This window comes from Arachis ipaensis, chromosome B4 (genome assembly GCF_059453495.1).
Source record: "Arachis ipaensis isolate K30076 ecotype BB chromosome B4, ASM5945349v1, whole genome shotgun sequence".
Lineage (NCBI taxonomy): Eukaryota > Viridiplantae > Streptophyta > Magnoliopsida > Fabales > Fabaceae > Arachis > Arachis ipaensis.
The window spans coordinates 46,739,922-46,755,049 of record NC_142439.1 but is presented as its reverse complement, the minus strand read 5'-3'; the positions used below and the strand labels follow the sequence as shown (position 1 = coordinate 46,755,049).

Below are 15,128 nucleotides of genomic sequence, written 5' to 3'. Positions count from 1 at the left end.
TGGTATGAAGCAAGCTATGGTCACCTTGTAAATCTCAGTCAGGTAGATATAAAGTGATAATGGTGTTTTCGAATATTATATAATAAAATAGGGATAGAGATACTTATGTAAATCATTGGTAGGAATTTCAGATAAGCGAATGGAGATGCTTTCCGTTCCTCTGAACCTCTGCTTTCCTGCTATCTTCATCCAATCTGTCTTATTCCTTTCCATGGCTGGCTGTATGCAAGGGCATCACCGTTGTCAGTGGCTACATCCCCTCCTCTCAGTGAATAATATGCTCACGCACCCTGTCACGGCAAGGCTATTCATCTGTCGGTTCTCGATCATGCTGGAATAGGATTCACCCTCCTTTTGCGTCTGTCACTAACGCCCAGCACTCGCGAGTTTGAAGCTCGTCACAGTCATTCAATCATTGAATCCTACTCGGAATACCACAGACAAGGTTTAGACTTTCCGGATTCTCTTGAATGCCGCCATCATTCTAGCTTACGCCACGAAGATTCTGGTTAGGAGATCTAAGAGATACTCATTCTAGCTTAATTCATGTAGAACAGAAGTGTTTGTCAGGCACGTGTTCATAAGGGAGAAGGATGATGAGCGTCACACATAATCATCACCTTCATCACGTTCTTGGGTGCGAATGGATATCTTAGAAGAGAAATAAGATGAATTGAATAGAAAACAGTAGTACTTGCATTAATCTTTGAGGAACAGCAGAGCTCCACACCTTAATCTATGGAGTGTAGAAACTCTACCGTATGAAAATACATAAGTGAAGGTCCAGGCATGGCCGTGTGGCCAGCCCCTATGGTCTAAGAACAATGCGTTCAAAGATGCCTAATACAATAGTAAAAGGTCCTATTTATAATAAACTAGTCACTAGGGTTTACATGAGTAAGTAATTGATGCATAAATCCACTTCCTGGGCCCACTTGGTGTATGTTTGGGCTGAGCTGAAGTGTAGCACGTGCAGAGGCCATTTGTGGAGTTGAACGCCAGTTTCTGTGCCAGTTTGGGCGTTCAACTCTGGTTTTGAATCCTTTTCTGGCGCTGGACGCCAGATTTGGGCAGAAGGCTGGTGTTGAACGCCAGTTTACGTCATCAATTCTTGGCCAAAGTATGGACTATTATATATTTCCGGAAAGCCCTGGATGTCTACTTTCTAACGCAATTGGAAGCGCGCCATTTCAAGTTCTGTAGCTCCAGAAAATCCACTTTGAGTGCAGGGAGGTCAGAATCCAACAGCATCAGCAGTCCTTTTTCAACCTCTGAATCTGATTTCTGCTCAAGTCCCTCAATTTCAGCCAGAAAATACCTGAAATCACAGAAAAACACACAAACTCATAGTAAAGTCCAGAAATGTGAATTTAACATAAAAACTAATGAAAACATCCCTAAAAGTAACTAGATCCTACTAAAAACATACTAAAAACAATGCCAAAAAGCGTATAAATTATCCGCTCATCACAACACCAAACTTAAATTGTTGCTTGTCCCCAAGCAACTGAAAATAAAATAGGATAAAAAGAAGAGAATATACTATAAATTCCAAACTATCAATGAAACGGAGCTTCAATCATATGAGCGGGACTTATAGCTTTTTGCCTCTTGAATAGTTTTGGCATCTCACTTTATCCATTGAAGTTTAGAATGATTGGCATCTATAGGAACTTCAGATTTCGAATAGTGTTATTGACTCTCCTAGTTCAGTATGATGATTCTTGAACACAGCTTCTTTATGAGTCTTGGCCGTGGCCCTAAGCACTTTGTTTTCCAGTATTACCACCGGATACATAAATGCCACAGACACATAATTGGGTGAACCTTTTCAGATTGTGACTCAGCTTTGCTAAAGTCCCCAATTAGAGGTATCCAGGGTTCTTAAGCACACTCTTTGTTTTTGCTTTGGACCTTGACTTTAACCGCTCAGTCTCAAGTTTTCACTTGACACCTACACGCCACAAGCACATGGTTAGGGACAGCTTGGTTTAGCCGCTTAGACCAGGATTTTATTCCTTTAGGCCCTCCTATCCACTGATGCTCAAAGCCTTGGGATTCTTTTTATTTGCCCTTGCCTTTTGGTTTTAAGGGTTATTGGCTTTTTCTGCTTGCTTTTTCTTTTTCTTTCTATTTTTTTCGCCTAATTTTTTTTCTTTTTTTCTTCCCTTTTTTTTTTCTGCAAGCTTTGTTTTTTTTTTTTTTTGCTGCTTTTTCTTTCTTCAAGAATCATTTTTATGATTTTTCAGATTATCAAATAACATGTCTCCTAGTCATCATTCTTTCAAGAGCCAACATATTTAACATTCTTAAACAACAACTTCAAAAGACATATGCACTGTTCAAGCATACATTCAGAAAACAAGAAGCATTGTCACCACATCAATATAATTAAGCTAAGTTCAAGGATAAATTCGAAACTCATGTACTTCTTTTTTCTTTTGAATTAAAATATTTTTCATTTAAGAGAGGTGATGGATTCATAGGACATTCATATCTTTAAGACAAAGTTACTAACTACTAATGATCATGTAATGAAGGCACAAACATAGATAAGCACATAATACAGAAAACGAAAAACAGAGAAAGCAAGAACAAGGAATGAATCCACCTTAGTGATGGTGGCGTTTCCTTCTTGAGGAACCAATGATGTCCTTGAGCTCTTCTATGTCTCTTCCTTGTCTTTGTTGCTCCTCCCTCATTGCTTTCTGATCTTCTCTTATTTCATGAAGCATAATGGAGTGCTCTTGATGTTCCACCCTTAGTTGTCCCATAATGGAACTCAATTCTTCTAGGGAGGTGTTGATGTGCTCCCAATAGTTTTGTGGAGGAAAGTGCATTTGAGGCATTTCTGGAATCTCATGGTGATGAGCTTCATATGCCTCTTGAGCTCCATGACTGGGCTCTCTTGCTTGCTCCATCTTTTTCTTAGTGATGGGCTTTTCCTCTTTAATGAGGATATCTCCCTCTATGTCAATTTCAGCTGAATTGCATAGGTGGCAAATGAGGTGAGGAAAGGCTAACCTTGCCATGGTGGAGGACTTGTCAGCCACCTTGTAGAGTTCTTGAGGTATAATTTCATGAACTTCCACCTCTTCTCCAATCATGATGCTATGGATCATGATGGCCCGGTCTATAGTAACTTCAGACCGGTTGCTAGTGGGAATGATTGAGCATTGAATAAACTCCAACCATCCTCTAGCTATAGGCTTGAGGTCCAATCTTCTTAGTTGAACCGGCTTGCCTTTGGAGTCAATCTTCCATTGAGCTCCTTCTACACATATGTCTATAAGGACTTGGTCCAACCTTTGATCAAAGTTGACTCTCCTTGTGTAGGGGCGTGCGTTCTCTTCCATGTATGGCAAGTTGAACGCCAACCTCACATTTTCCGGACTAAAATCTAAGTAATTCCCCCGAACCATTGTAACATAGTTCTTTGGATCCGGGTTTTTACTTTGATCATGGTTCTTGGTGATCCATGCATTGGCATAGAATTCTTGAACCATTAGGATGCCGACTTGTTGGATGGGATTTGTTAGAACTTCCCAACCTCTTCTTTGAATTTCATGTCGGATCTCCGGATACTCATTTCTTTTGAGTTTAAAAGGGACCTCAGGGATCACCTTCTTCTTGGCCACAACATCATAGAAGTGGTCTTGATGGGCTTTGGAGATGAACCTTTCCATCTCCCATGACTCGGATGTGGAAGCTTTTGTCTTCCCTTTCCCTCTTCTAGAGGATTCTCCGGTCTTAGATGCCATCAATGGTAATGGAAAAACAAAAAAGCTATGCTTTTACCACACCAAACTTAGAATATTGCTCGCCCTCGAGCAATAAACAAAAGAATAGAAGAAGAAGAAGAAGAAATAGAGGAGAGGGAGAGGGTGATGTGGTTCGGCCAAAAAGGGTATAGAGGGGTTGTGTTGTGTGAATTTGATGAAGAATGGAGGGCTTTATATAGGGAAGGGAGGGGGGTTATGGTTTCGGCCATATGGGTGGGTTTGGGTGGGAAATTGGTTTTGAATTTTGAAGGTAGGTGGAGTTTATGAGGTAGGTTTATTGGGAAGAGTGGGTGGATGTGAGTGGTGAAGGTTTAGTGGGGAAGAGAGATTGAGGTGATTGGTGAGGGGTTTTTAGGGAAGAGTGTTTATGGGGTTATGTGAAAGAGAGTGGTGAGAAGAAGTGAGTGGAGGTAGGTGGGGATCCTGTGGGGTCCACAGATCCTGAGTGGATCCTGTGGGGTCCACAGATTCTGAGTGGATCCTGTGGGGTCCACAGATCTTGAGTGGATCCTGTGAGGTCCACAGATCCTGAGGTTTTCAAGGATTTACATCCCTGCACCCATTAGGCATGTAAAAATGCCTTTGTTTCCAACTCTGGGCGTTCAGCGCCAGGTTGGTGGCCATTTTGGGCGTTCAACGCCCATTTGTGTGCCATTTCTGGCGTTGAACGCCAGAACCATGGCTGTTCTGGCGTTCAGCGCCCAGAAGCTGCCCATTTTGGGCGTTCAGCGCCAGAACCATGCTCTGTTCTGGCGCTGAACGCCAGACAGATGCTCCTCCAGGGTGTGATTTTTCTTCTGCTATTTTTGATTCCGTTTTCAATTTTTCTATTTATTTTGTGACTCCACATGATCATGAACCTAAGAAAACATGAAAAACAATAAAAATAAGAATTAGATAAACATTGGGTTGCCTCCCAACAAGCGCTTCTTTAATGTCAATAGCTTGACAGTGGGCTCTCATGGAGCCTCACAGATGTGCAGAGTTTTGTTGAAACTCTCCAACACCAAACTTAGAGTTTGGATATGGGAGTTCAACACCAAACTTAGAGTTTGGTTGTGGCCTCCCAACACCAAACTTAGAGTTTGACTGTGGGGGCTCTTGTTGACTCTGCTTTGAGAGAAGTTTTTCAAGCTTCCTCTCCATGGTTGCAGAGGGAGATCCTTGAGTTTTGAATACAAGGGAGTTCTCATTCCATTGAAGGACTATTTCACCTCTGTCAACATCAATCACAGCTCTTGCTGTGGCTAGGAAAGGTCTTCTTAGGATGATGGATTCATCCTCTTCCTTTCCAGTATCTAGGACTATGAAATCAGTAGGTATGTAAAGGCCCTCAACCTTTACTAATACATCTTCTACTTGTCCATAAGCCTGTCTTCTTGAGCTGTCTGCCATCTCTAGTGAGATTTTAGCAGCTTGCACCCCATAGATTCCCAGTTTCTCTATTACAGAGAGGGGCATGAGGTTTATTCCTGAACCAAGGTCACACAGAGCCTTAAAGATCATGGTGCCTATGGTACAGGGTATTATGAACTTTCCAGGATCCTGTCTCTTCTAAGGCAATGTCAGTTGATCCAGATCACTTAGTTCATTGATGAACAAGGGAGGTTCAACTTCCCAAGCATCAATGCCAAACAATTTGGCATTCAGCTTCATGATTGCACCAAGAAACTTGGCAGTTTGCTCTTCAGTGACATCCTCATTCTCTTTAGAAGAGGAATACTCATCAGAGCTCATGAAGGGCATAAAGAGGTTCAATGGAATCTCTATGGTCTCTAAATGAGCCTCAGAGTCCTTTGGTTCCTCAGAGGGAAGCTCCTTATTGATCACTGGACGTCCCAGGAGGTCCTCCTCCTTGGGATTCACGTCCTCTCCTCTCCTCAGAGGTTCGGCCATGGCGCTTATGTCAATGGCCTTGCACTCTCCTTTTGGGTTCTCTTCTGTATTGCTTGGGAGAGTACTAGGAGGGATTTCAGTGATCCTTTTACTCAGCTGGCCCACTTGTGCTTCCAGATTTCTAATGGAAGACCTTGTTTCATTCATGAAACTTACAGTGGCCTTAGATAGATCAGAGACTAGATTTGCTAAATTAGAAGCATTTTGTTCAGAGTTCTCTGTCTGTTGCTGAGTTGATGATGGAAAAGGCTTGCTATTGCTAAACCTGTTTCTTCCACCATTATTAAAGCCTTGTTGAGGCTTTTGATCCTTCCATGAGAAATTTGGATGATTTCTCCATGTTGAGTTATAGGTGTTTCCATAAGGTTCACCTAAGTAATTTACCTCTGCTATTGCAGGGTTCTCAGGATCATAGGCTTCTTCTTCAGAAGATGCCTCTTGAGTACTGTTGGATGCAGCTTGCATTCCATGCAGACTCTGAGAGATCATATTGACTTGCTGAGTCAATATTTTATTCTGAGCCAATATGGCATTCAGAGTATCAACCTCTAGAACTCCCTTCTTCATAGGCGTCCCATTATTCACAGGATTCCTTTCAGAAGTGTACATGAACTGGTTATTAGCAACCATGTCAATGAGTTCTTGAGCTTCTGCAGGCGTTTTCTTTAGGTGAATGGATCCACCTGCAGAAGTGTCCAGTGACATCTTTGATAGCTCAGATAAACCATCATAGAATATATCCAGGATGGTCCATTCTGAAAGCATGTCAGAAGGACACTTTTTGGTCAACTGTTTGTATCTTTCCCAAGCTTCATAGAGAGATTCACCTTCTTTCTGTCTGAAGGTTTGAACATCAGCTCTAAGCTTGCTCAGCTTTTGAGGAGGAAAGTACTTGGCTAAGAAAGTCGTGACCAGCTTATCCCAAGAGTTCAGGCTGTCTTTGGGTTGAGAATCCAACCATAATCTAGCTCTGTCTCTTACAGCAAAAGGGAAAAGCATGAGCCTGTAGACTTCAGGATCTACTCCATTAGTCTTAACAGTATCACATATCTGCAAGAATTCAGTTAAGAACTGAAAAGGATCTTCAGATGGAAGTCCATGAAACTTGCAGTTCTGCTGCATTAGAGAAACTAATTGAGGTTTCAGCTCAAAGTTGTTTGCTCCAATGGCAGGAATGGAGATGCTTCTTCCATGTAAATTGGAATTTGGTGCAGTAAAGTCACCAAGCATCTTCCTTACATTATCATTATTTTCGGCTGCCATCTCGTCTGCCTGTTCGAAATTTCTGAAAGGTTATCCCTGGATTGTTGTATTTTAGCTTCTCTTAATTTTCTCTTCAGAGTCCTTTCAGGTTCTGGATCTGCTTCCACAAGAATGTTCTTATCCTTGCTCCTGCTCATATGACAAAGAAGAAGGCACAGAAAAATAATAATAATAATAGAGATCCTTTATATCACAGTATAGGGATCCCTTTGTGAGTGGAAGAAAATAGGGGGAGACAAAGAATGTGATGTAAAGGAAGAAACACATCTGTGAGGATGGAAGAGAGGTGAGATGAGATGTTAGGATATGAATGAATAAATAGAATAGGATGGGGGAGGGATAATTTTCGAAAATTATTTTGAAAAAGAGTTAGTGATTTTTGAAAATTGGTTTTTGAAAATTTGTTAGTTTTTTTCGAAAATTTTTTTGAAATAAAAATAAAAATAAAAATAAAAATAATTAGTTAATTAAAAAGAAATTTTTGAAAAAGGGGGAGATATTTTCGAAAATGAGAGAGAGAGAGTTAGTTAGGTAGTTTTGAAAAAGTTAAGAAACAAACAAAAAGTTAGTTAGTTAGTTGAAACAAATTTTGAAAAGATAAGAAGTTAGGAGGTTAGAAAAGATATTTTGAAAAGATATTTTTGAAAAAGATAAGATAAGAAGATATTTTTGAAAAGATATGATAGAAATTAGTTTTGAAAAAGATTTGATTTTTAAAATCTCAATTAATGACTTGATTCATAAGAAATCACAAGATATGATTCTAGAATTCAAAGTTTGAATCTTTCTTAACAAGTAAGTAACAAACTTGAAATTTTTGAATCAAAACATTAATTGATTATGTTATTTTCGAAAATTATGATATAAAATAGGAAAAAGGTTTTTGAAAATTATTTTGTTGGAATTTTCGAAAATAACCATGAATTTTGAAAAAGATTTGAATTTTGAAAAAGATTTTGAAAAAGATAAGATTTTCAAATTGAAAATTTGATTTGACTTATAAGAAACAACTTGATTTTTAAAAATTTTTGAAAAAGTCAACTCAATTTTCGAATTTGATGAGAGAAAAAGGGAAAGATATTTTTTTTTTTGATTTTTGAAATTTTTATGAAAACATGAAAAATATGTAATGCATGAAATTTTTAGATCAAAACAATGAATGCATGCAAGAATGCTATGAATGTCAAGATGAACACCAAGAACACTTTGAATGTCATGGTGAACATCAAGAACATAATTTTGAAAAATTTTAATGCAAAGAAAACATGCAAGACACCAAACTTAGAATTCTTTAATGCTTAGACACTAAGAATTCAAGAATGCATATGATAAACATGAAAAGACACAAAACAAAAAATCATCAAGATCAAATAAGAAGACTTACCAAGAACAACTTGAAGATCATGAAGAACACCATGAATGCATGAGATTTTCGAAAAAAATGCAAGATGCATATGCAATTGACACCAAACTTATGATATGACTCAAGGCTCAAACAAGAAACACAAAAATATTTTTGATTTTTATGATTTTGAAATTTTTTTTTTTTGTATTTTTTTCGAAAATTAATTTGAAAAAGGAAAATAAGGATTCCAAAATTTTTAATATGAATTCCAGGAATCTTGCCATGTTAGTCTAAAGCTTCAGTCCAGGAATTAGACATGGCTCACTAGCCAGCCAAGCTTTCAATGAAAGCTCCAGTCCAAAACACTAGACATGGCCAATGGCCAGCCAAGCTTCAGCAGGTATGGATACTTTTCATGTGTAGAGCAACTCAGTGTGTGAGAATCTCTTCATTTGTGATGGCAAGTTGAAACCCCAGTCCAAAAAGTTTAGACATGGCTTACAGCCAGCCAGGCTTCAACATGCTTCATGAAACACTAGAATTCATTCTTAAAAATTTTGAATAAATTTTTGAAAACATTTTTAATTTTTTCGAAAACAGATGAGAGATTTTTGAAAATATTTTTGAAAGATTTTTTTGAAAAGAAAACAAAAATAAAATTACCTAATCTGAGCAACAAGATGAACCGTCAGTTGTCCAAACACGAACAATCCCCGGCAACGGCGCCAAAAACTTGGCGCACGGAATTGTGATCTCCAGACTCAAACAAATCCTGATAATGGCTCCAAAGCTTGGTGCTCTGATCTTAATTCATAATTGTCACAACTTCGATACAACTAACCAGCAAGTGCACTGGGTCGTCCAAGTAATACCTTACGTGAGTAAGGGTCGAATCCCACGGAGATTGTTGGTATGAAGCAAGCTATGGTCACCTTGTAAATCTCAGTCAGGTAGATATAAAGTGATAATGGTGTTTTCGAATATTATATAATAAAATAGGGATAGAGATACTTATGTAAATCATTGGTAGGAATTTCAGATAAGCGAATGGAGATGCTTTCCGTTCCTCTGAACCTCTGCTTTCCTGCTATCTTCATCCAATCTGTCTTACTCCTTTCCATGGCTGGCTGTATGCAAGGGCATCACCGTTGTCAGTGGCTACATCCCCTCCTCTCAGTGAATAATATGCTCACGCACCCTGTCACGGCACGGCTATTCATCTGTCGGTTCTCGATCATGCTGGAATAGGATTCACCCTCCTTTTGCGTCTGTCACTAACGCCCAGCACTCGCGAGTTTGAAGCTCGTCACAGTCATTCAATCATTGAATCCTACTCGGAATACCACAGACAAGGTTTAGACTTTCCGGATTCTCTTGAATGCCGCCATCATTCTAGCTTATGCCACGAAGATTCTGGTTAGGAGATCTAAGAGATACTCATTCTAGCTTAATTCATGTAGAACAAAAGTGTTTGTCAGGCACGTGTTCATAAGGGAGAAGGATGATGAGCGTCACACATAATCATCACCTTCATCACGTTCTTGGGTGCGAATGGATATCTTAGAAGAGAAATAAGATGAATTGAATAGAAAACAGTAGTACTTGCATTAATCTTTGAGGAACAGCAGAGCTCCACACCTTAATCTATGGAGTGTAGAAACTCTACCGTATGAAAATACATAAGTGAAGGTCCAGGCATGGCCATGTGGCCAGCCCCTATGGTCTAAGAACAATGCGTTCAAAGATGCCTAATACAATAGTAAAAGGTCCTATTTATAATAAACTAGTCACTAGGGTTTACATGAGTAAGTAATTGATGCATAAATCCACTTCCTGGGCCCACTTGGTGTATGTTTGGGCTGAGCTGAAGTGTAGCACGTGCAGAGGCCATTTGTGGAGTTGAACGCCAGTTTCTGTGCCAGTTTGGGCGTTCAACTCTGGTTTTGAATCCTTTTCTGGCGCTGGACGCCAGATTTGGGCAGAAGGCTGGCGTTGAACGCCAGTTTACGTCGTCAATTCTTGGCCAAAGTATGGACTATTATATATTGCTGGAAAGCCCTGGAATCACAGAAAAACACACAAACTCATAGTAAAGTACAGAAATGTGAATTTAACATAAAAACTAATGAAAACATCCCTAAAAGTAACTAGATCCTACTAAAAACATACTAAAAACAATGCCAAAAAGCGTATAAATTATCCGCTCATCACACGCCAAGGTTGAGAGAGGGATGAGCGTGCCACTCAAAGGATTAGGTGTGGCACGCCAAGCTGGAAATGAAGGGCACGTGACACGCCAGAAAAGCGCCAGCCACACGCTAGCTGAGAAGTCATGCTTATTGAGTGTTTTCTTTTCCCTCCAAAATATAATTTTCCTTTTTCACTTTTGTAATTAATGCATGAAAACTTGTCTCTCAACAAATTTCCCTTGGCAAGTATACCGAATTGTCGTCAAGTAAAAACTCACAATAGAGTGAGGTCGAATCCCACAGGGATTGATTGGTCAAGTAACTTTAATCAGAGGAATGTTCTAGTTGAGCTAAGCAGAAATTGAGTTGATACTTGCAGAAACGTAAATGGGGAGAAAGTAAATAACAGAAAGTGTAAATGCTGGAAATAATGAGCAAAATGTAAATGGCGAAAAGTAAATTGTAGAATCTTAAATGGAGATTTGGGGAAATGAACATAAAAGTAAATGGCAGAAAGTAAAGAGAATGGGTTAGATCAGAAATGGGGGATTCATTGGGCTCAGGAGATGTTGTATTCTCCGGATCAAGTTCATTCTCATCTCTTCCTCAATCAATGCATTCATTGATCTCCTTGGCAATCTTAAGTGATTGGATTCCAATTTCTTGGTAATTCAATCTCTCAAATCTTGATCAATAGCCAATTCCTTGGTCTAATTGCTCATGAGAAGAGATGAAATATGGTCACTGATTATACCACATGTATTCCCAAATCAAAGTGTTGGTAGGATTATATGTCACTATATCCATCCAAACCCCAATTTGGTCTAACATGAGAAAGCATTTCTAGCATGATCTCTTCATTCCTCTTCCAAGCTTCCGAAGAGATCCAAGTATGAATAGCTTCTTTTCCAAGACAACTACCCAATTGGATAAAGATTGAAAGCTTTCTAGTAAAATCAAGAGAAAAGAAAGAAGAAGAATAATGAAAACTATTATTGATCCATCAAATTACAACAGAGCTCGCTAACCCAATGAAAGGGGTTTAGCTGTTCATAGCTCTGGGAATGGAAAGCATAAATGAAAAGTACATTTTCAAAATAAAACTAGAAGTTGCAGAGAAAGTAAAATATACAGAGTGTAGTTCTCCAAAATGCCAAAAGCTCTCTACTAGTTCAAAACTACTCCTATATATACAACTCTTCAGATCTTCTAGATGGCTCTTCCAAGTCTTGGATATGGGCCTTTGGATCTTTAGTTGAAGCAGTTACAATCTTCAGTGGGCTCAGCTTTGCTTGCAGAAAAAGTGAGTTAGGCATGGACGTTAGTTAGGACGTTAGTTGTCTTAATGTTAAGTGAAAATGTTGGTTCGAGAACGTTAGTGACGATCACCTTTTTCACTAACGTTCCAAGCCAAAAATGATCCACGTTAACTTCAACGTTAGTGGCACTAACATGACCACTAACGTTGCCTCTTGGTCCTTCGCAAACGTTATTGGCATTCACCTTTTCCGATAACGTTGCTTATTGCCCCTTTTCCCCACGTTAGAGTTCACGTTAGTATAACTAACGTGACCCTTGTCACTAACGCTCCAAACGCCCATCCTTCCCACGTTAGAGTTCATGTTAGTAATATTAACGTGACCACTAACGTGGTGGTGATTGCCATCTCCAATGTTAGTGACAAAGGTGAGTGTCACTAACGTTGGTCCATCAATTCTTCCTCTACGTTAGCTTCCACGTTAACGTAATTAACGTGGCAACTAACGTGGGCAATAGTGGCTTAATCCAACGTTAGTGACAAAGGTGAGTGTCACTAACGTTGGCAATTCCTTGTTCCTTTCACGTTAGAGTTCATGTTAATGTAATTAACGTGACTCTTAATGTGGCCAATTGTGCCATTTTTCCAACGTTAGTGGTATTCACTTTTACCACTAACGTTGGAGCTTCCCTTCTCCTCCACGTTAGCTTCCATGTTAATGTAATTAATGTGGCAATTAACGTGGGCTATAATGGCTTTTGAAGGCGTTATTGGCGATTACTTTTCTCATTAATGTTGCAAGCTAGCTCTCATTCCACGTTAGTGGTCACGTTAATTTAACTGACGTGGCTACTAACGTGATTCTTCCTTGCTTCCTTTGTCCTGAAATCAAGCAATTAAAGTACATCAAAGCTCTATTCCAAGTCATGAGATCATGCATTATCTAATTTGTCATTCAATTCATGCATAATTCTCATGAAATCATGTAAAGTTCACAATGTTTGCTTGAATCAAGATGTAAGTGAATATCTACCCAAAACATGCTTATTTACTAAGAAAATGCATGAAACTACCCTAAAACAATAAAGAAAAGGTCAGTGAAACTGGCCAAAATGCCCTGGCATCACAACACCAAACTTAAAGCTTGCTTGTCCCTAAGCAAGTACTGAAATATAAGAATGATGAATGAAAGAACAAGAGAAATAAGTTCTGATTATAGAAGTAAAGCTCTTGGTTTATGGGGTTTCATGCATAGCAACTTAGGTTCGTTCTTTTACTGGTTTCCAGGTTCTTATCATGCTCTTGAATACTTGCTTGATTGCATCCAATGAGATCCTTATTCTTTGATCCTCCCCCTTTTTTTTTCTCAGGGTTTATTGCATCCTTAGGCTAAGTGCTCTGTGAGGGGGCGACTCTTTAAAATAAGCTTTCAGCCAACACTCCCGAACCAGTTGGTTCAAGGTGCTAGGTGTTGAAACACCCCTAAGGACTTACTCCCTCAAGTCTCTCTCCCCCATACATGCACACCACAGGCATATGGCTTGTTATTTTCTTTCCTTGAGGCCTTGGTGTCCAGCACCTCTTTGGGTTACTAAATGTTCTATAGCAAGGTTGCTCTTGATAGTGGAGTTTCAGTTGATAATCCCGGGTTAGTTAACCCAAGTTACCATGTGATGAAGCACTCCTAAGAACTTATTATCCAAGTAGATCCTTGGTACAAGATCACCACAGACACATCCCTCAAGATTCAAGCCCTTGGTGCCTAGCCTTATTTCTTATTATTTTTCTTTCTTTTTCAAACTCTTATTGTTCTTTTTCTTTTTCTTATTAGGATCTTGTTGTTTAGCTGGTCTCATAAAATGTGCTTCAAGCATGTAATTCAATGCATAAGTGTCCTTATACCTTACAGGTGAACCAACTTAGCTAACCTATTACCACACCACAAACCTTGAGAACTTACTCCACAATATGAACCCCACTATGGTTTTTCTTTTCATAACATTCTTTTTTTATTAAATTCAAAGGGCAAGCTCACAAGTAAGTAAGATGAAGATGAAAATAGGTAACTTGGACCAGCACACATATGACAAAAGCAAGGAAAACAAACATTAAATTCTAGTGATTTAAGCTAAAGAGTAACTATTAATCAGGGGCACATTCAGACTTCCAATTTGAGCATTTCCAAGCATATGAATCAAGCAACAATACAACCTTTTGGTGGTGCGTTCTAGCTATCGCTTTGTTGTCATCATCCATAGCTTCTGCATCCTTCTTCACCTCCTTGGATGATGGTGCACTATTTTTTTTTCAGAAGCTTGATTGAATCCCTGCAAAGTTATTGGAAGTTGCTTGTTCCCAAAGCACTTGAAAAATGGTTAGCATGCATGTATGCTCGTGAATGTCTGAACTTAATTTGGTGTGTGAACACCAAACTTAGTTCCTTGCCTCATTCATAGATTAAATACATGCAAAGAACCTCATGTGCTTTTATTAATAAGACGACTATGAACTAGAAACTAAACTATTGTTAAGTGGTTTTCCTGATTGGTTGCGGCTAGCAACTTGCCATTGAAGAGGTGTAATGTGATTCTAAATAAAATCTTTGGTGGAACACCAAACTTAGAATTACACATTCACTCTTGGATTGTTTTGGTGTGCAACACCAAACTTAGCTCCTCACAATACAGGAAAAATTACTTGTACCCTTTATTGAGATGATCATGAAAAGGAAACTACCTTAGGTTGGGTTGCCTCCCAACGAAGCGCTCTTTTAGCATCGCTAGCTCGATGATTTCTCCATCAGTTGAGATGATATTTCATTTTGGGGCTTCCCCCATGTTGCCCATGTAGTGCTTGAGCCTTTGTCCATTCACAGTGAAAGTCCTCCTTGAACTTTCCTTCATGATTTCTATTTGTCCATACGGCGAGACCTTTGTGACAAGAAAGGGTCCTGACCACCTTGATTTGAGTATTCCAGGAAAAAGTCTTAATTTGGAGTTGTAGAGGAGCACTTGCTGTCCTTTTTCGAAACTCATGGGTGTCAGATTGAGGTCATGCCTTCTCTTTGCCTTTTCTATATAGATCTTGGCATTTTCATAGGTTTGAGATCTAAACTCTTCCATTTCCTGCAGCTGCAAGACCCTTTTTTCACCAGCAGCAATGCTTTCAAAATTTAGTAGCTTGAGAGCCCAGAGGGCTTTGTGTTCCAGCTCCAATGGTAAATGACAGGCCTTTCCATACACCAGTTGATATGGGGACATCCCGATTGGTGTTTTGAATGCCGTTCTGTATGCCCAAAGAGCATCCACTAGTTTCTTCGACCAGTCCTTTCTTGATGCTCCTACAGTCTTCTCTAGAATCTTTTTTAACTCTCTGTTAGATATATCGGTTTTCCC

General features: G+C 39.3%; 1 non-coding gene across 1 annotated transcript; it reads left to right on the top strand.

Annotated features, from left to right (window-relative positions):
- The first annotated feature begins 6,437 nt into the window (after positions 1 to 6,437).
- LOC148567430 (small nucleolar RNA R71) lies at positions 6,438 to 6,545 on the top strand. The gene has a single exon (XR_015882575.1). It is a non-coding gene; the product is annotated as a small nucleolar RNA R71 (small nucleolar RNA).
- Positions 6,546 to 15,128: the final 8,583 nt, after the last annotated feature.